The sequence below is a fragment of the Leuresthes tenuis genome, unplaced genomic scaffold (genome assembly GCF_036924035.1).
Source record: "Leuresthes tenuis unplaced genomic scaffold, fLeuTen1.0.hap1 SCAF_11, whole genome shotgun sequence".
Classification (NCBI taxonomy): Eukaryota; Metazoa; Chordata; class Actinopteri; order Atheriniformes; family Atherinopsidae; genus Leuresthes; species Leuresthes tenuis.
Window position 1 is genome coordinate 19704655 of NW_027325365.1, and position 20332 is coordinate 19724986.

Here is a 20332-nt window from a genome sequence, read left to right on the forward strand (position 1 = left end):
TTTTTAATGACTTCTTATCAGAGCCGTCAGCACATCAACAACGTAAACCTCACCTTACTGACTGAGCAGAGATAAGGTAGCTGAGGGGCGCAATAATTAAGATTTTGCTCACAAGTTTGTTGGCTGGCAGTACAGGAAAACCTGGTTTGAGAAAACTGTGTCTTTTCAACAAAACTGATCTTGGTGACCCTCAATGAAATCAAATTAACGGGGCTTGTGGCTTTCTTAAACAGTAACAAATCAACTAATCTAATGGTAATACATGGTTACCTATCAGCTTTTTACAGTTTAATTCAGTTTTGTGTTCCTTTATTATCGGATGTGAGATTTTCAGTCAATTTTCATCAGTTTACACTTCCTCCAGGCCTAAACACAACACCAACAAAGAATTGTAGGTAAATTGTTGTTTGAATAGATCATAGCACGCAGCACTGACTTTCAGACTGCATTAAAATTCAACCTGCTTAACGGAGAGGGGAAAGATTCTTGACATATAAAGTCAAAACACATTTTTTTCCAATAAATTGGGATGTCAGAGTTTTCCATCTCCTTTGTGATTTTCAGTACCAATTTTGAGAATCTTCACTCCCTTACAGAGATATTGAGTCTTTGGAATGAGAGGAAAGTGTTTGAGGTGCGTTGCAGGATCGACAGGTGTCTCTCAAAATCACACATTCACTTGTCACACTTATTGATTTTGGCTCTCTGACACTTGGCTTGTCTGAAGTGTGGTTTTGTTACTCTCCGAGGATTTTGCTGAGAGCAGAAGCAACTGAAATCTATAGATCCAAATCAATTAATGAAAAATGGCACAGAGGTGTGGTATTAATGACCTTCAAAATTGCAAGCATTAATGACAAAAATTTACAAGCAAAAAAATGTTATTACTAAAAGAAACCAAAACCAAATTGTGTTTTTTTGTAAGGTCTGTTTCGTAACACCTCTAACAGTACAGTAGCTGTACAGGCCTTCAAAGAGATTTCTTTATTTATAGTGAGAATGGTCAAGGAGTTGACCTGAGAATGGATTTCTCCTACTTTGAGATTCTCAGTGAAGGTTCTGCTTTAAAACAAATTGAATTGCTTAGTTCAATGTGCACTAAATCTATGTGCATGCCTGATGATAAACACACACTGAAGATCGCCATGACACAAAAAAGCAATCCCACAGAAGTCGAATACATACTGCTGTCAGCTGCAGCAGAGACAAAACAATTGCCTCTTTAATTGTTAATTTCATGGCAGGAGATCGGCTGTGACATTTACTCATCTTACAGTAATAGGGCAGCACATTGCATTATTCACTTTGTTTGCAGGTACAGCACAGTACAGAAAATCATGTCTGCATTTGGTTCAGGCATGAATCCTGTCTCCGTTTATCCACCTAAACCACGCACAGATAAGAATTTGTCCATTTAAAAGACGTCTGAGAGACGGAGACTGTGTGGGATGGGAAATAGGAAAGTGAAAATTAAACAGAGTCTGAGATTAGATTTGTTCAATTGTGGTTAGAAAACTATGACCAGAGGAACATATACATCTCAAATCCTAAAGATTTCAGAGGGGCTCTGTCAACTGGAGAGGTGGGGTTGACACTGCTGCTATAATATTGTAGCAAATGAATGAATTCTTACGAGTATCTTTTGTTTTTCACTTAGTTTTTGTCTTGTATCGTAAACTGTATTTCAATTGATCTTTGTACATGTTAAAATGAATTGCTTATCATTTCCTTTTCTACCGGCAAATATGCAAAGATGTGAGGGGTGGCGTAAGACTTTTGCACTGTGCTGTACAAAGTTGTGGAGCTGTTAAAGTACAGCTGCACAATAATGTGGTTCTGTAAGAAGTTGAAAATAAAAAGCTAAGGAGCAGTGATGTAGCAGTTAAGGCTGTCATTAGCAAGAAGATTACTGGTTCAAATCCCGACTGGGGCCTGTCTGTGGGGAGTTTGCACGTTCTCCCCATGCTTGCATAGGTTCTTTTTAGGTAGTCCATCCACCTTTGAAAAACATGAATGTTGGGTTAACTGATGATTCTTGATTGACCCTGGGAGTGAGCCAGCATGGTTGTTTGTCTCGTTTGTCTCTGTGATGGCCCTGTGGTGGACTGGCGACTCTTCCAGGGTGTATCCCTGCTCTTGCCCGGTGTCAGGTGGGAAGGACTCCAGCCCCCACCCCCGTGACGCTGAATTTAATAAAGTGGATGTTGAAAATGAATGAATGACATAATGAACGCCATCAGTAGAGAGATATTAGTATCATATCCTAGGTGAGTATCTATGTGCTCACACAGAGACCATTTTAAGTGATGTGGTTAACGTAGTTTACACAAAGAAATGTACATCCCAGCTCATTTTATTTTAAGAGTAGACTAGTAAATAGCAATACAGTCTGCTCCTTCCTCTCACTGCATTCTTTCTTTCGCTGAAATTGCTCTCATCTTCGCTGAATTGTTCTCTGTACCTGTGGAACCTAAATTGCTTTTTCGAGGGACTACTACAGACCCAGATCCGACAATACTTTATTACCACTTTATTACCAACTTTAGTATCCATTGCTGTCCAACTATGTCATCTGGCCTATCTGGAATCAAGACTTTCACACTAGTTACTGAAACTAAAACCTCTGAATTGTTAAAGCAACACAAGAAAAGTTTCTGAACCCTAAAAATATGTGCCTCTGGCTAATGTTGAAGTAAACCGACCTTTGTTAGTAAAATGCTGTCACGAAAAAATATCTGGACTTGTGAAGTAGGCCTTACTCATCACCACTGTGAGTCTCTTTGTCATTCTCAGACGCCTGACTCTGCTCTGTGTCCGTCTGCTGTTCCAGCAGGTGCAGATGCAACAGATTAACATGGTCAAGGTCAGAGTGAGTATGTTGATCTGAGTGAGTTACAGCAAAGGTGAGTGGATTCACCTGCTGGCCTCTGCAGATTGATTTAATTAAGAATATGGCCGCAGATTTGTTCCTGTGGTACAATAAAGGCCAAAGGGACCACCAGGGGGTGAGGAGGAGAGGAGAGGAGAGGAGAGGAGAGGAGAGGAGAGGAGAGGAGAGGAGAGGAGAGGAGAGGAGAGGAGAGGAGAGGAGAGGAGAGGAGAGGAGAGGAGAGGAGAGGAGAGGAGAGGAGAGGAGAGGAGAGGAGAGGAGAGGAGAGGAGAGGAGAGGAGAGGAGAGGAGAGGAGAGGAGAGGAGAGGAGAGGAGAGGAGAGGAGAGGAGAGGAGCCATGTGTAATCAAAATGAGAGTGTGGTGGAATTGATGAATGAGCTTTTAATCTACATAGAAATAGCAGGGATACGAAATTGAGCTGTGGTCGTCATGGCCCAGCCTGATGTATGAGAGTGCTGTGGGATCTTCCTGCAACCTACACTTTATTAGAATATGTTTGTCCTTCCAACACTGACCTTATTCCCGGCCTTAATTAAATACTCTCTTAATGACCTCTCTGTATCAGCATAGCTTTGCTGACTTGTTGGTGGAGGGGCACACACATGTGCATATGCCAGACTCCAGTGTTTTGCAGCATTAAGTGTACATAGAATAGAATAGAATAGAATAGAATAGAATAGAATAGAATAGAATAGAATAGAATAGAATAGAGAAGAGAGCTTTTATTATCATTGTACAACAGCAAGCCATGCTGGAAGTACAACAGAATTACATAGTGTACATATAGATTTTGTAAGAATGCTTAAAGGAGGAAGTTTAACATAACGCATGATGTATAATTGCAGCATGACGTTGGTTTGTGTGCGAGAATCCAACCACATACTAACTTGCTTTCATCTTTATTTAATTAACCTGCATGTGTGTAATTGCATTGCAAATGAGTTAAGGCTGCTGGAGTCACTGTGGAGACTGTTTATATGAACCACCAACTCCCTGTGATTAAAAGAGGTTGTGTAAATGTGGAAATGCAGGGAAGAGGGAGGCTACTTCATGAGATTTTTAACCCACTAATCCAATAGTCAAAAGTAAACAGTAAAGAGCTGCATACAATCACTCTTACAATTAGGTGCTGTAATTCTGCCCCAGCAAACCAGCTGAGGATTAGAGTGCACATGTTCAACACTTTTTTTCTTTACAGTCACCTCCTCTCCTTCCCACCTTGCTTTAATCCATCAACCTTTAGACTAATCCTTTTGAACGTTCAGCACAAGAGCCGGGAAGGTGGCAACATGATCAATTACAGACTTTCATCTTCTGTCTCAGTCTGCGACATCATGCAAACAGCAGTGCGAGCACACATTCATTTTGTTGATGCTGCTTATCCCATTTTTCCTGTCGTGTCTTTTCAGCGTGTGCCAGCCTCTGTCTTTGCATCAGCAGCACATAATAATTTTGCCGCGCTAGAACAAATTCACCTGTCTGCTTAGCTAGCGAATAAAATGGCTTGTGCTTTATCTCAAGGAAAAATAACTAAGTTTGCCCTATGTAACCAGTAAAAGACAGCGTGATAATGACCTGCAATCTGTTTGTCATGTTAGTGTAGTGTAGTGTAAAAGGCACTCGTGCACTGATTTGTCGCCTTCCCTGTTTACTAACAAACACTTCAACACCCTACACGTTCTCTCATTATCCTACAATGAGGGCTAGGATGGAAGGAGGGTTCAGGGCTCCATAGTTAAATCCTTTGCTTTGTTACTGCTGCCAGATCTTTTTCTCGCATTGTTTCTCTGGCCTATATAATGGCCAGTGTTCTGTTAAAGAGTATCCAGTGGGGGGGACTCTAATAACCCAGATAGATAGTGCTGTTACATTTATTTCTCAAAGCACTCTGTCTTTGCCTGCCAGCGCCCAGGTGCCTAACTCATAGCATTCACAGCGCTTCCTCTGCCATGTAAATTTTATCTATCATCTGGTGAAGAGGCTGAAGCATGGATGTGAAGGTGGGATGGTGGCTGAGAGGAGAGCAGACAGAGCCAGACTTCTGTCAGAAATCACATAAAGATCCCAGTTCAGTCAACCGTAAGTTCTTGTAATTATTCATGTTAGGCAGGATGATGTGAAATGTTTAAAGAGCATGTACGTAAATATTTGTGTACATGGATCGCCTGTCTGAGACCAAATGTCACTCTGGCGAAATATCATATTGATAACAAATGGCTCGCTATTGTCAGTGGACATACACGTGGGAGCGATATGGACGGTGAAAACCACGACGCTTGTGTCACTCTCCCATTGCTCAGCCTTTAAATCCTGTGTTTTCTCAAGAAGGAAAACATCCAACAAAAGACGTCAAACGACAAGATGTCTGCTGCCTGCTCAGCCATCTTGTCACACTGCAAGTAGAAGCCTTAGATACACAATAAAAGGTTAAAACTGAAGTTTAAGATTTTTTTTTCTGGGATTTGATCATTGTTGCCGTATGTGATATATCACTGACTTCCTTCAAGTCATGGGATTAATTGCTATAACGTGCCAGATATACAGATTGTTTATTTCAAAATGACATTGCCTCTTTCTTTTCTCCTGTCAGTATTAATTTCGATTTGATAAATTATGAGTCTTAGTACCTCTTTAAAGTAAAGCACATTTGTAACAGATGAGATAAGAAGTAAGAAATTACAACACTCAAAACTTCACGGCCACAAAGCAGCACTTAAGATTTGAATCCAAAACAGCAACATAAAAATGTTGATAAGACTTGGAAACAGCTTCTTTGTCTCAGCACATAAGATATAACCACAGTGGCACAAAAAGTGCAAAACACAACAACAAAACTAAAAGGTCATCCGGTGCAGGTCTTGTCGCTGTCCCCAGAATTAGATCCAAGTCTGCTGAGGGTGCTCCCAGTTACTGTGGTCCAGCTGTCTGGCACAAACAGCCTGCTGACCTGAGGTCAGTAACCAGTGTCTACATTCAGTCCTTAACTCGACTTTACTTTTCTCACTTATCTACACTAAATCTTAAGCACATTAAGGTTATGTGTAATGGAATTTGCTACATAATCAATGTTTACACTACACTACAAAAGCTCGACCAGTTTTCAGAAAACAAAACAAAACCAAAAAAGAACTACATTCCTGAGAATGTGTCACAACAACATCTTTCACAAGATACAGGAATCAATAAAGATTACACAAAACTTGTGGGTTTTTTTAACCAAAAGGGCCGCTTTGAATGATACAGACATGCTAAAATGTGAAAGTGCACCAGATTTAGGATAAACATCACCAGGTCTTGATTGATAAGCCTCCCGATTTATCACTGAGACACACAACCATCAAAACAGTGGCAAATTATTAATCTTCAGTAAATTATTACACAGCTCTAAATCTAAGAGCAATTCTTAGCTTTGAAAGCCGCGGCAGGCAAAGTGTTGGGAAGATTCACACACTGATACTCTTTATGAACAACATGTAAATGGAGATGCAGCCCTGACAAGAGATTGGACTCTATAACCAGAGAGATGAGATGAGATGAGATGAAATTCAGTCACAGGATTTGTCGAGGATCCCTCCAGTGTACAATTACGACGAGCCTACAAGGCCTCTGATGCTTTGGCAGATGACAGAATGTGACCTGAATAACCTGCAAATTGACATTGAGCATCAAGCATCTGCCTACCTAATGTAAATGAGGGGTTAATTAAGCATTTAATGCATGAAATTGAACGTAAGACCCATGTAATAAGATGTGGACTAGGGGCAGAAATAAAATACTTGGACTCAGACAGTTGCATCACAGGGCAAATGGAGATTGAAAACCAAAGCGGATTCGTGTGGAACTCCTCAGATAAAAGAATGTGTCTGACTTAGAAATCGCATCTATGTTTTCAAGGCATTCCACAGCCATTACTGAACAGATAAGGGTTTCTTTTCTGTTACTTCGGTGTGAGCAGTAGTTGGAAATGATGAAACTCTGGGGGCTTTGTCTGGGTTGGCATGACAGATGACTCTGTCATGAAAATAGGGCATTGTTCCAGACTATCATTTATTACGAGTGTTGGCCAGGTTTGATGGAGGAAGCCAGGCAGTTGAGAGCTCAGATCATTCATCCAGAATGTGCTTGGTGGAGATCTGCTCCTTTGCTAATGGAAGAAGAGCTTCTGCCAACCTTGGGACGACTCAGTAGAAGAGCAGACTCAGTGATGCTAATTTGGCTGGATTGTAAGACAGTACCGCCAAGCATGACTTTATTGTATAAAATTATTACTCTGATTCTTTCTGGTGAAATCAGCTTCTAGAGTAATAAAAAGCTAACAATTGCTGTCTTTTTAGTGTTTCGCTGTCATAAAATGTGGCTCCTAGTGTTCAATAGTTAAACGTCTAGCCTATTTAGAACAAACACAACAATACCCAAAAGTGTTGGTCGTGTCCAAAATCTGTAAGCTTGGATTTATTTAACTCGATTCAACTTGGATTTATAGTGAGGGGCACTGATCTGCTACAGCTGTGTGTTGAGCTGACTGAATGAGTGAAACAGAGCAAGGTGCTCTATCTTCCATGTCACTGGAGGGTACACTCAGCTAATGTATCCAGCTATCTCTTAACACATCTCAAAAGAAGAAAGGTGCTCAGTTAAAGGAATTGCACAGCTTGTTATTAATCAGCTTTTCCACAAATGACACTGCCCAGTGCCCACAAAGTAGCAAATAATCTACTTCAGCTCCGTGTAAAGTTTCTGTAGCACAAAAACAAACAAGCCAGAGTTGAGGTGCACTGCAAGTGAAAAAGAAATCTGAGCCTATTTTTTGTATCCCATCTGCAGTGCACCTTAATATTTCATTGGATTGCATGTTTAATGAGTAATTCTAAAAACCTGAGCATTTCTGCCAGTAAAACAATGATGTGGCCATTTGCGATTACATGGAGGCACTCTGCTGCCTGAGCAACACAGAAACTTTACAAAGCTTTTTCAGATAACATGCTGAGGGAGCATAATCTTGGGCATGCTACAGTAACTTCAGAAAGAACTTTGAGTCTGGTTACAAACAAGTAACCGGTAATGATGGATCATCTGAGCGAGGCAGCCAATTAGCAGTAATTAACGCAATCAAATCACTCTCAGTACATAACTACAATGATGAGAAACTTCTGCAAATTTACATGAAAGTCTATGATTGTGCACGTGTGAACATGCACAGCTAATAATGTGTGTGCATTTGTAATATGTGTGCAAACTGAGGGCAGTTAAGGCTTTCAAACAGCTTTTTTCCCCCTTTTTTTAAACCAGTGCCTTTTTGTGCACAATTTCTCAGCTCATTTACTTGCACCTGCCTGCCAGAGGGACTTGCTTGCTTTAATTCAACAATGGTGCAGTAAGCATTTTGTTTCTGGGCACTGATGATAGATAGCCACAGTGATGGATGTTTATTAGCATGGCTTCTAAATAGGCCCATGATTGCTGCACTTGACAAAAAGAATCCTCATCAACAGGAAAGATGCTGCCCTCTTTTTGTGGACATAATACCGCACTCACACATCTCAGAGGTCTTAAAGTCTGTATAGTGACAGGTTGGCTCATGCTCATCGACTACGAGACTGAAACAAAATTTTGTTGGATTGCCATCAAAACAGAATGACACATTTATTGTTTGTATCCAGACAAATTTTGTGTAAATTAGCTGAGGTTTTAATCACATTTTCTTTTGTTTACTGTTTAAAGGTCCTCGGTATTTCTCTGTAATGAATCCCTCGACAGTTTGTGATATTTCAATGAAAATTGAACAAGTGGTGCTTTTTATGATCACACTGTCAAACATTGATTGTGTTACACACAGTATATAAATATGCAAACAGATATAACAGTGAAAATGAATATTAAAATCCAACTCTGTTCCATTTAAATCTAGCGACTTCATTTAATCTTTCCTTATCTGAAAAATGATTCTCTCCATTTTTAACATCAGACTCTTTCATCTGCTGAGCTCTATAGAATTTTGGCGATAACCCTGCACACAACTCATTAAGATTTTGTGAGAATAACAAATGCAGATAAGACCCGTTTTCTTTGCCAGATTATCTCAAAGGTTTGTTCTAATGTGAAAGGCAGCTTCAGTTGATTCCTTTCAACAAATCAAGTGGGAGGGGAGGCGCAAGATACTGAACGGTGTCTGTCGACGCAAAAAGAAAGCATTTATTCATCAGATGGTTCTATTTCACATGTGCCCTTGAATAAAAGAAAAAAAATGCTCTATTTTTCATATCTCCTTTAACGCTCCCTAAGTTTAAGGGAGAGGAAGTGTCACTAGAGTTTCAAATAAAATCAGATAACATGTCATGCTGGTTTATAACAGCTCTCCTTTTAAATGTACGCTGGGTCACGAAATATGCATTTCATAGCTGTGAACCATCATGGTTGCGTGACTGACATGAATCTGTTCATAAAAACACTATTTCTCAGCTATCAGCTCCCAGGGTTTCATTTTACATTGATCACCCATTTCCTTTGCATACAAGATACATGGAATCAATTCCTCTGGTAAAGAGAGAACACAATATTGTCATTTCACTCTATCACATATCTAATCTTTTAAGAATATACAACAGATGCTGACAGATAAAGGCTAAATTAGTCTAAGATAAAGTAACCTTTTCTCCGAAGAAGGATTAGACTGTTTTGTCTTCCTCACTGAACCTTCTCCTGGGTTTAGCACATAAGAGCGCAGAGGAAAAGCATCCGGACACAGCCAGGCAAGACTGCTGCTGGGCAGGTGGGAAAGCACACACTGAGAGCACTTTGTTAAAAAGTAATTATCTTCTCATATTGACCTAAAGTATGAAAGTATGAGGAGATTCCAAATTGAGGAGTGCATAATATGGGAAACACAAGATAAATATTAGGCTTTTATCGTGCTAAAATCTGCCTAATAATACAGTGAATTCCTAACACACTGATATGCTGCACTTAGGTCATGTAAAGCAATAGGGATTTGGACAGAAAGGAATAGCATGGAAGGTCAAAGTGCAATTAAAATCAATTTACCTTGACAAAAAGCAATTTAGACACGAAGTTGATAAATGAGGGCTGGCTGATTAAGGTAATTAACTAGATATGTTAATTTTCAGTTATCTTTGGGTCTACGAAATCAGTGATTCTCCTGAGCAGTGCTGCAGGCTGAGGCCTTTAACACCTTTAGAATTGGCTGAGGATTATAACAAACTGTTAACAACACTGTGTGTGTGTGTGTGTTGGGGGGGGGTATTCTCAGGTCCTCATGAAGCAGACAGTTAGGGTGTACCTGAAAGTGTCCACATTTAGTCAAACAATGCAGGATAATGATCATCCTAGACTGACAGAAAATGTCTTATTATTCTACATCATATATTTACTCCAAAACCTTATTTTTCAAATTAAATAGTATAAATAACTGAACTGCACTGGCAATAATACATATTAAAAATTGGATATTTTTGCAATTGTGAATCAATTTGAAGCTGCAATAATATTTACCCAATAACATAAGATGTTTTGACATTTTTTATTAAAGTTTAACAGGAGTAAAACAAGATGGGACTAAAAAAAAGTGAGCAGACAGCCTGTAGGGCTGCTTCAGGAGCGATGGGAGTCCATTATAAAGCTTCTGCAGAGCTCTAACAGGTAACACTGCCAGCCATATGTCAGGTGCTAGTGAGTCCACATTTTTGTCTGGATACCCCAATTATAAAATTTCTTCTGGCATAAGGGCCACATGCTATCGCCAAGGTGCTGCTATAGATGCATCACCATGGCAAAGGTATGCTTGGCTGTCATGGAGGCTTAAAAAGCCTGAGTCCAGAAGCTGCATCGCCTGAGTGACATTTCAGTATGATACACTAAGACCATATACCAAGTTTCAATGGCCTGTTGCCTAATAAAGAATATATGACACATACCAGCAGATGGACCAGCTGAAATCCTTAAATCCCAATTTATTGGATTTTTTGATTTGGATTTTTTTTTTTATCTGTTGTGGATCAGGCACAACCCTATCATTCTGAAACTCCATCCTTCCTGCCTGCTCAGAATGTTTGAGGACTGTGATTGATCGTATTTGAGTGTGTGCTTAAAGCAGCTCCATGTGTGCATTACCACAACTTTGAGCAAAGAGACTCAAGGACAGTTAACTTTGCAATCACACATAAAAGCAAGAGAAGAAATATAAACAATATGTTGCTCTTTTATCCCGCTATAGATTTACGAGTCTTCTCTAGTGTAATTCAATCCAATTCCGATGATATTTTGTACTGACCCCTGTGGTCCTCGGAAGATTAACCTTGGCCATTTAAGTAACCACCAACCAGCTAAAACATTTTTTTGCTCATATATTAAAATATCTTGAGATTCACTGGAGAGACTCAGCCAATATTCGGTCCTGACTCTTGTGATTCCAATAGAATTATTCTCAGTGAGCCTCTGACATTTCATTTAGCACTATCATCGGGTTGAAATTTCAATTATTTCCGAGGTTTTGGTTTGAAATACCTGCAGAAATAATACCATTCGTCTTTGCTCTCGCTGTGTTTTGCGTTTAGCGCTTACAAGCATCAGCAATTAGCTCAAAGTGTTGTACAGGTCAGCTATCACAGCTGCTGACACCTTTGATTATTTTGAAATTATGGAGAAGTTTCTTCAAAGTTTGTGCTTTTTATGAAGTAACTATTATGTTTCCTATAGCCAGTGCAGTTAGGTCATTTCTGTTCAAGCTCGATTGTTTAATTCTTATAATTTACATGCATTCCATGAAGTATTATAGGCATTACCTGAGAAAGAAACTTAGTTTCATTATTACCATGATCACATTTTATTTATATGGCATTTTTTTCAAACAAATGTCACTTATAGCGCTTGGATAATAAAACATGATAAATAACAAGCGTTTCACCATCTTGCAGTATTCACATTTTTTTTAAGTTGAACAATATGATATTTCCCTTTGACAAAATTGAAATAATAATGACTGTTTGGATTTATCATGTTAAAATTGCAGCCCCCAGCTAATGTGTTTGGCACCACATGGCGTTCGGACCATAATTCTGCTTGCCATGATGCTGGACAGGACAAGGTTAAAAAAAAGAAATTGCAGTCCCTTTTGTATCAAATCAATGTAGCTATGGTCTGTGCATTATCAAAACTATTATTAGTTGCTTTTTAATGCAGACTCAATGTTCCTCCATATGGAGGATAGTAGAGTTGTTCAATCTCTCCTGAAAATTGGTTGGGTTGGCATATACTTGGCCAGATCTTGGTATAAACATTACTACAGGCAAAAATCCATCAGGTCTCTTTTTATTGTCTTCAACATAGTTTAATCTTGCTGTTTTCAGCCACACACTAAGCAAGTTGTTTCTTCTCTTAAATAGAAATCTTTAATAGCACCAGTCTTTTTCTTCATCTCTTTTTGTGAAGCCTTTGTACAGACATGCAGGGCTGCCTCTGTTGAAACTAGGGGCTCTAAACTTCAAACCGAAATGAAAAATAAAGAAGAATTGAAGAAAGAGTAGCAGCCAGAGCCTTGTGGGTGCTGCTGCATCAGTACCTCAGCTGCTGGTTGAAGTCTTGGTAACGTGCTGGCTGCTGCCTCAGTACCTTGTTTATTGACAGGTTTCAGTATTGGCCCTGTTTACTCAGGAAATGCAGTGAAGAACTCCTTTATACAAGAAGAAACCACAAAAAGATTAAAACTTTTATTTTGATTACGTATGATCCAAAGAAAACATGATAATTCAGGACCACACTGAAACTTCAAAGCTTGCATTCCAGTTGAGTTCTCTGTCAACCATGTATCAGCTAAAAACATTTCTTTCAAGTAATGGCTTATATATTTTTTCTATTTGTATGACACAGTTAAGCCCCACTTCATTTATTTCAAAAATCACCAGCTGCAAAGACGCTGGAAAGAACTGAATCCTCAGTTGCTTATAGCATATACCAAGACTGGACGTCTGTCATGTCGTGTATTGCAGCTCAAGTGTGCAATACGGTCCGATATTTGCATTTTTTACTTTGACAGCACTCACTTTCGAGTAAAGTTCAAACAGCTTCTTGCTATTTTTTTTTCCTCCTTTCTTGCGCTGGATTCAAAATGTCTTTTCTCTTTATCTGCTGTAGAGCCCCACTCTGAGCAGTGATTGGTCCCGTGTTGATTGTCAATCGTTGCAGTAATGTGCGTGATATGGTAGATGCCTTCTCTCCTCTCAAACTCACTCAAACTGATATGATGTGACTTGGTGCATGCAGGTATGTCGAGCGGTGGCTTGGGGGACCTCTCAGCTACTTGCACCAGTGGCACGTCAGTGCGTAAAATTGCACTGCATTTGTGCATCAAATGAGGCCTCCATTGCATCCTGAGGCCCTACAATGATTTACAGTTGTAAAATTACCTCAATTAAAGCTCCTAAAATTTTACATACAAATTGTAACAAGTTTACATTTTACATGTTGTGAAACTCAAAAAATTGATATTGCACTCCTATTAGAGGCTCAAACATGCTTATTAAGAAGCAGCAGTGAAGGGTGGTATGTTACGGATATATATATATAAAAAGTATAAAAATCACTAGGTTAAACTTTGTATCGTGTCATCTGAATGCTTTCTTAGACAAAACAACAGGCAAATAAAAACTTTACCATCTCAGAATTTCTGCACAATTATTATGATGCTACAATATCAGCAACATGTCGACAAATGTGCCAACAGTCTTTCGTAGGCATTTGTTTTGATTGAAGATCAAATACTACTTCTAATGCAATCTCTTAGAGAGGGAACAGTTTTGAATTGCTTGACATGTAAGTGATATTACACATGGTTCTCCTGTCCCCTGTCCATGTGAATTAATGGGAGAGGAAAAAGGAGAGACTTCAAACAAATAAGTCAAAGGAATTTGTAGTGAGTAGACACCAACACCTTCTGCACACATAGAATAAAAAACAGACTACATAAACATTTCAGTGGTCAAATTAGTGCGGATGACATGTCACAACAAACTGACAGTTTGGTTTAACAAATATTATTCCTGTAAAGCCTTCTTCATTTGTGTGTTTACTCCGGGTTTATGATGCGCCTCCAGCACCATCTCTGTTAAACGATGCTACGTGTAACTACTGTTTTGTAAATCCCACGAGACATCCAAACTTTTTCGGCGCCAAAATGCAATTAACCTTTGTAACAGTGGGAGAAACATTATGTGGAAAAAAAGGCAAAGACTTCAAAAACATTCAAACAATATATCGCCTTTAAAAAAAATCCTTTTCAAGTCTTGCATATTAGCATGGACGTAGTTAATTAACGATGCAGATAATGTTCCACCTCTCATAAATAATTCCTTGCAACTGTGTTCTCACACATTTCCTCTTTAGTACTTCACATCATGCTTTGAAGCAGTGGCCCAAAGAGCTTGTTTTAATCTGATTAATCTTGGTATTTGAAATTAACCGATCGATGTAGAAGCCCTCAATGAGAGACAGTGTATCTCGACATGTTCAAGAGCATCCTTATCTCACTGTGCCCCTCAGGCATGTAAACCCCCCAGTTACAATCTCAGTTCAAATGTTAACATGTACACCTACACAGGAGTAAAACTTCCATGTCTGAAAATCCTAAAAGGGAAGTGAAGCTATCTCCATGCCTTGGGTGTGCAGACAGACAGCTCAGGGGAACAAATGCACTGTTCTCTCTGTACTGTGTGTAGATAACAGAGCAGGCCAAATGTATCTGCAACACGAAGCGCTCTGATAAGATTTCAGTGTGATTACCTCCTATCAGTCACTGATGATCAGTTGTTTGGGCTGTCCAAGAGTCAAATCTCATATAACTATTTCTGAGCCTGCTGGTTCCTCACAACATCTTACATGTTGCAGAACAACGGACTGCTTTATGGACAATGAAATTACTGCTGTTAAATCAGTTATGTTGACCTGCTAGGCTGGCAAAGACACATTCCGGTCCATAATACAGCACTTAGTCAGCTTGGTGGTTTAATTTACACATGGATTCCTGTGAAGAAATGCTGATAGGTGAAATGTAACAGATTTTATACAGCATGCAGGATTTCTTTGGTGCAGTTGCTCTTTTGTTTCAATCAATAGCAATGTAAAAAGCTTTTAAAATATTATTAAATGCCCATGAACACCCACAACCTCAAACTCACACATACATTGCATTTCTAAGAGAAATTTTATCCAGAAGCACATTATCATTTGACCCAATTGGACTGTTTTTTTGACCTACTTATAGGGTTGATCCTCCAGGGTTCACTCTTTCTGCACTTGTTAAGTGTGTACAATGGCTTATTCCTTTGATGTGCGACTATCGATTGTAAAGATACAAGTCTCTTAGCTGACCTATAGCCCATTGATTCAAGAAAAGCTGTACTTTCAGCCTCATCTTCAAGTTGACAAGACTGGTTTTGTAATGAGCTTAAAAAAATTTTTAAAAAGAAAGAAAAATGCTCATGGAAAAGGATGCAAATGGGAAATAATTTGTAGGAACAAATGCTTCTACTCCTAACCGAATCGCATGTGTTATGGCCACAACAGTGCAGTTTTGCTTTTCCTCCCCTGTCTGAAGGCTACCTTTGGCATTCTTGACATTGGTTTATGATGAGATGCTGCACTTATCCTGCATTTCTTTTCGTACTTATTCAAAGGTCATTAGGTCATTACACAAATCCGCAGGTAATGGACTTGACAGGGTTCATCTGAGCTGTGTTCTGACTGCCTGAGGGGCTTATACTCCATGAGTGAGTTGTCTTCAGCTAGCAGACAAAAACAAGCTCACAGCTCTGAGGTTCTGAGCTTGATGAGTTCAATCATTTATGCAAAATTGGAAAAAAAAGTGTGGGTGTTGGTATTATGTTTGTGTGTACCATAGTTCATAGTGTGATTCAAATTCGAAAGCTACAAATACTTTAGTTGGAGCAGCTTATATGAAAACATATTTTCTAAGTCAGGAGGCAGAATGATAATAAAGAATTCTATTCAAGTGTGTTTTTAGTATACTTCTATGTTTTACTGGAGATGTACTTAATAAAACTGTACCTGAGAACTCTTACCTTGTACCTAAAACTGCACAGAAAAGTAAATATATAAATCATTATTCTTGCTCTTTTAACTGAGATTTAGCCCGTCAGTTTTAATTCATGCACCTTATTGTGTAAATGTAGGTGCAACCTGTGCTAGAAAAATGAGAATCTTGCGATTCAACTGAAAATGTTAAATATTTTAAAACATAGTGACCACAGCAGGAGTAATCAATGCCAGAACAAAGATAACAAAATTGAGGACTAATCAATATTTTCCCAGCATTTGTTAAAAGTCCAAAAAAGTCTAAACAATCCAGTTCAGTAAAACTTTTATCCCACAAAAGTTGTTTCTTCAATATATGCCCACATATGTCTGTTGAATTTTCATGTATCTGACAGCTATGCCCAGCCTTGGAAGTCCAGCATGTAAATATACTTGACTTGATTGACTGTTTTCAGAATAAAGACGTCACTGTTAGCTCTTGGTTGACACCTCACATGAGCCTATGGAAGCTTTGAAGGGGAATTATTATGGAAAAAGATCACTTTTTGTCTTTGGCTGCGAGTATATATATTTAGGTATCTGAAGTCACCACCGGCTCAAAAACATACAACCCTGGCAGTTTGTTTCAGGCCACATATATCTGAGAATGAGTCATGAGCTGGTCAGATTTGCAGGAGAAAGTAAAGTTTCTTTGCATTGTTATCCAGCTTCCTCTTTCTAATTCAACTTCAATTTCAAATAATGTTGCATTGTGGGAAATTGAAACTCTGTTGCTATTGCTTTTTGCTTTGCTGTTAATATCAAATTTCTTAACCTGAGTAATAAATGACTAATGATCTACATGTACATAAAATTAGAATTCCCTAATCCTTGGACAACTGATGTTCCAAAAGAAGCAATCAAAAAAAAAAAAGGAATAGTTTTGAGCACCCCAGACAGGCACAGATAAGTTTGGCTGACTTAATAGAAAATGTGTGATATGATTATAACAGACTGCATTAGCATAGGCTTTTTGTAGTCTTGTTGACTGCTCAAAGTGCTGCACAGTGAAAGCCATAACCACAAAGACATTAATTTCTTCTGTAGTCCTTCTCTTTATCATACACACTCACAGACTAATGAGTACATCAGGGGCAATGTAGGGTTCATTATCTCGTCCAAACGCTCTTGGACATGAGAACTAAGTTGTCAGAAATCAAACCTTTTGATTGGTGGATGACTGATCTACCTCCTGAGCCACAGCCACCTGCTTTAATATTCTATACGACTTTGGGCCTATGTCACGGCTCTTTCAGCCCTGTTCGTTTGCATGTAATATTAAAGTTTATGGATGTAAGCTAGAATGTTATGCATATTTTTACTTTGTGGCTCCGTTACGTTGATAGCTGAGGGTCTCAGGTTGTGTTCTACTTGTCATCCTGTTAAAACTAGTGCAGCACTGACACTATGAGGGCAGAGGGTTCCTGGATTGATTAAGACCCTGTTTTAACATATATAGGTTTTTACATGACAGGCTGCTGATTTTCTATATAAGTCGTTCCATATTAATGTATGGAAAGAGCCCTGTCTAATCCCCGTGTATGCATTCGCTCATCTGCCTTTACATGCATATGAATTTAAGTGACATCACTTTTTTAATCCATAGGGTTTAATGTGACGTCGGGCCACCCTTTACAGCTATATCAGCTTCAACTCTTCTGGGCAAGCTTTCCACAAGGTTTAGGAGTGTGTTTAAGGGAATTTTTTGACCATTCTTCCAGAAGCACATTTGTGAGGTCAGACACTGATGTTGGACAGAAGGCCTGGCTCACAGTCTTAGCTCTAATTCATCCCAAAGGTGTTCTATTGGGTTGAGGTCAGGACTCTGTGCAGGCCAGTCAAGTTATTCTTCACCAAACTCGCTGATCCATGTCTTTATGAACCTTGCTTTGTGCACTGGTGCACAGTCATGTTGGAATAGGAAGGGGCCATCCTCAAACAGTTTCCCCAAAGTTGGGAGTATGAAATTGTCCAAAATCTCTTGATATGCTGAAACATTCAGAGTTCCTTCCACTGGGACTAAGGGGCCAAGCCCAGCTCCTCCCATAATCCTCCCTCCACCAAACTTTACACTTGGCACAATGCAGTCAGACAAGTACTGTTGTCCTGGCAACCACCAAACCCAGACTCGTCCATGAGATTTGCCAGATGGGGAAACGTGATTCGTTACTCCAGAGAACGCGTCTCCACTGCTGTAGAGTCCAGTGGCGGCGTGCTTTACACCACTGCATCTGACGCTTTGCATTGCATTGCACTTGGTGATGTGTGGCTTGGATGCAGCTGCTTGGCCATGGAAACCCATTCCACAAAGCTCTCTACATACTTTTCTTGAGCTAATCTGAAGGCCACATGAAGTTTGGACGTCTGTAGCGATTGACTCTGCAGAAAGTTGGCGACCTCTGCACACATGTGCCTCAGCATCCGCTGACACTGCTCTGTCATTTTACGTGGCCTCCCACTTCGTGGCCGAGTTGTTGTCGTTCCTAATCACTGACTGTGGAATATTTAGTTGCAAGGAAATTTCACGACTGGACTTGTTGCACAGCTGTAATCCTATCACGATACCATGCTGGAAGTCACTGAGCTCCTGAGAGCGACCTATTCTTTCACAAATGTTTGCAGAAGCAGTCTGCATGCCGAGGTGCTTGAATTTATACACCTGTGGCCATGGAAGTGATTGGAACACCTGAGTTTAAGTATTTGGATGGGTGAGTGAATACTTTTTGCAAATATAGTGTACTTAGGAGTGTACTTTTGTAAAACAAATACGTGGACTGGTATTATATAAGTTGCAAAGTCCATAGGTTTTGTTTACAATGTTGTTTTAAAACTTTCATACAAACTCAAGGTTGACTACTCATTAGAGCTGTCATGATATCTGATTTTCAGCACACAAACTGTGGCAAATAGAATTTATAACCATATCACTGTGATATCAATTAAAAAACGTGTTAAAAAAGGAAGGAAATAAGGAAATAAGGAAGGAAGTTAAAAAATACACATCTGCAATCAATGACAATTTGATTCTATCAGCTGAAAAATCACAATATCATCAAATGTGTAATATGAAATTATATATAGGCCATTATATCTCACTCTTGCATAAACCTGGTTATCGCTAATGCTGATATGCGTCAACACCCCTATGATATGTGCACTAAACTAAGAAAAAGGCCAATTAGTGTATATCTAGAAGTATTGACATAGTACACTTGGTGTAGTACAAATAGTACACATAGTGCAAGCCTCCTAGTATGGTTGTTTTGTATAACAGGGTAGCCAATTAAAAATATAATAATAAATCAACAGGCTTCTTTTTCATTAAGTTTTTATTTGAAAAATTTGTGCAACTTCCATGAGGAACAAATAATAGTTTTGTCATTTGAATATGACCTTGTCCAATATTGGTTTTATTCTTTTTATCTCTAATTATAATAATAGTAATAAATATTTAAGCAGACTCCCAACAGTTTCAAGTGTATGAAGCACAGTGGGGAGTGGACATACAGGGTTCTAATTAGAACCTGATGAGAGATTATCATGATGCTGCTCTATGGTTCAGTCCACATCCAGAGGGGCCAAATATCCAATTATAACAATCTCTGTCTCACACTGTCTCTGTCTCTATGTCTCTGGTTCGGTGAGGTAATTACTGGAAACCCTGCATGTAAATTAAATCCATGAAACTACCTCTGGAGAAATGGCTCACAACAACACAACAAATGTCATAGCTGCACCACAGTTGTCATTTAGCTGGATTTAATCCATCATTCTTGGTGTTTGATATCACAAACGCCTTCTTTAACTTCAAAACATACAGTATAGCCATTACTTAATCACAGTAATTCCGATTTTGGTTGGGTTTCATCAAATCGGTTTTAAATAACGATTGTGATTTGATACTAATTGCTCTTTAATTCACAGTTCGAAATGTAGATGTAATTCGTGACATGAAAAGTTGAAACAAGTCCGGACCTTCGGCTGACAGGCCAGAAAGGGCAGCTGAGCAAAGCTGATTGGGGATACGATAAGAGTGAGAGCTGTACTTTATTTCCTGACCTTTTGCAGCTTGCTTTCACACTTTCTCTCCTCTGTCAGTATCACTGATCAGCTTCACAGCTGTGCACCGGCCAGGTCCCGCAGCCAGTCCAAATGATCTGGGTACACAATCTGTCTCTATAATATTCCCAACCCCACGCCCTGCCTTTTCATCTTCACACTAATATAATGCATTGGATTTGGCAGAGCAGCCGAGCATCGGACACTTCCTTTCATGAATACTGTAGATTCTACTGTATGTGCTGCAATAGCAGAATGGAGCGGGGCAGTTCTGCACTTG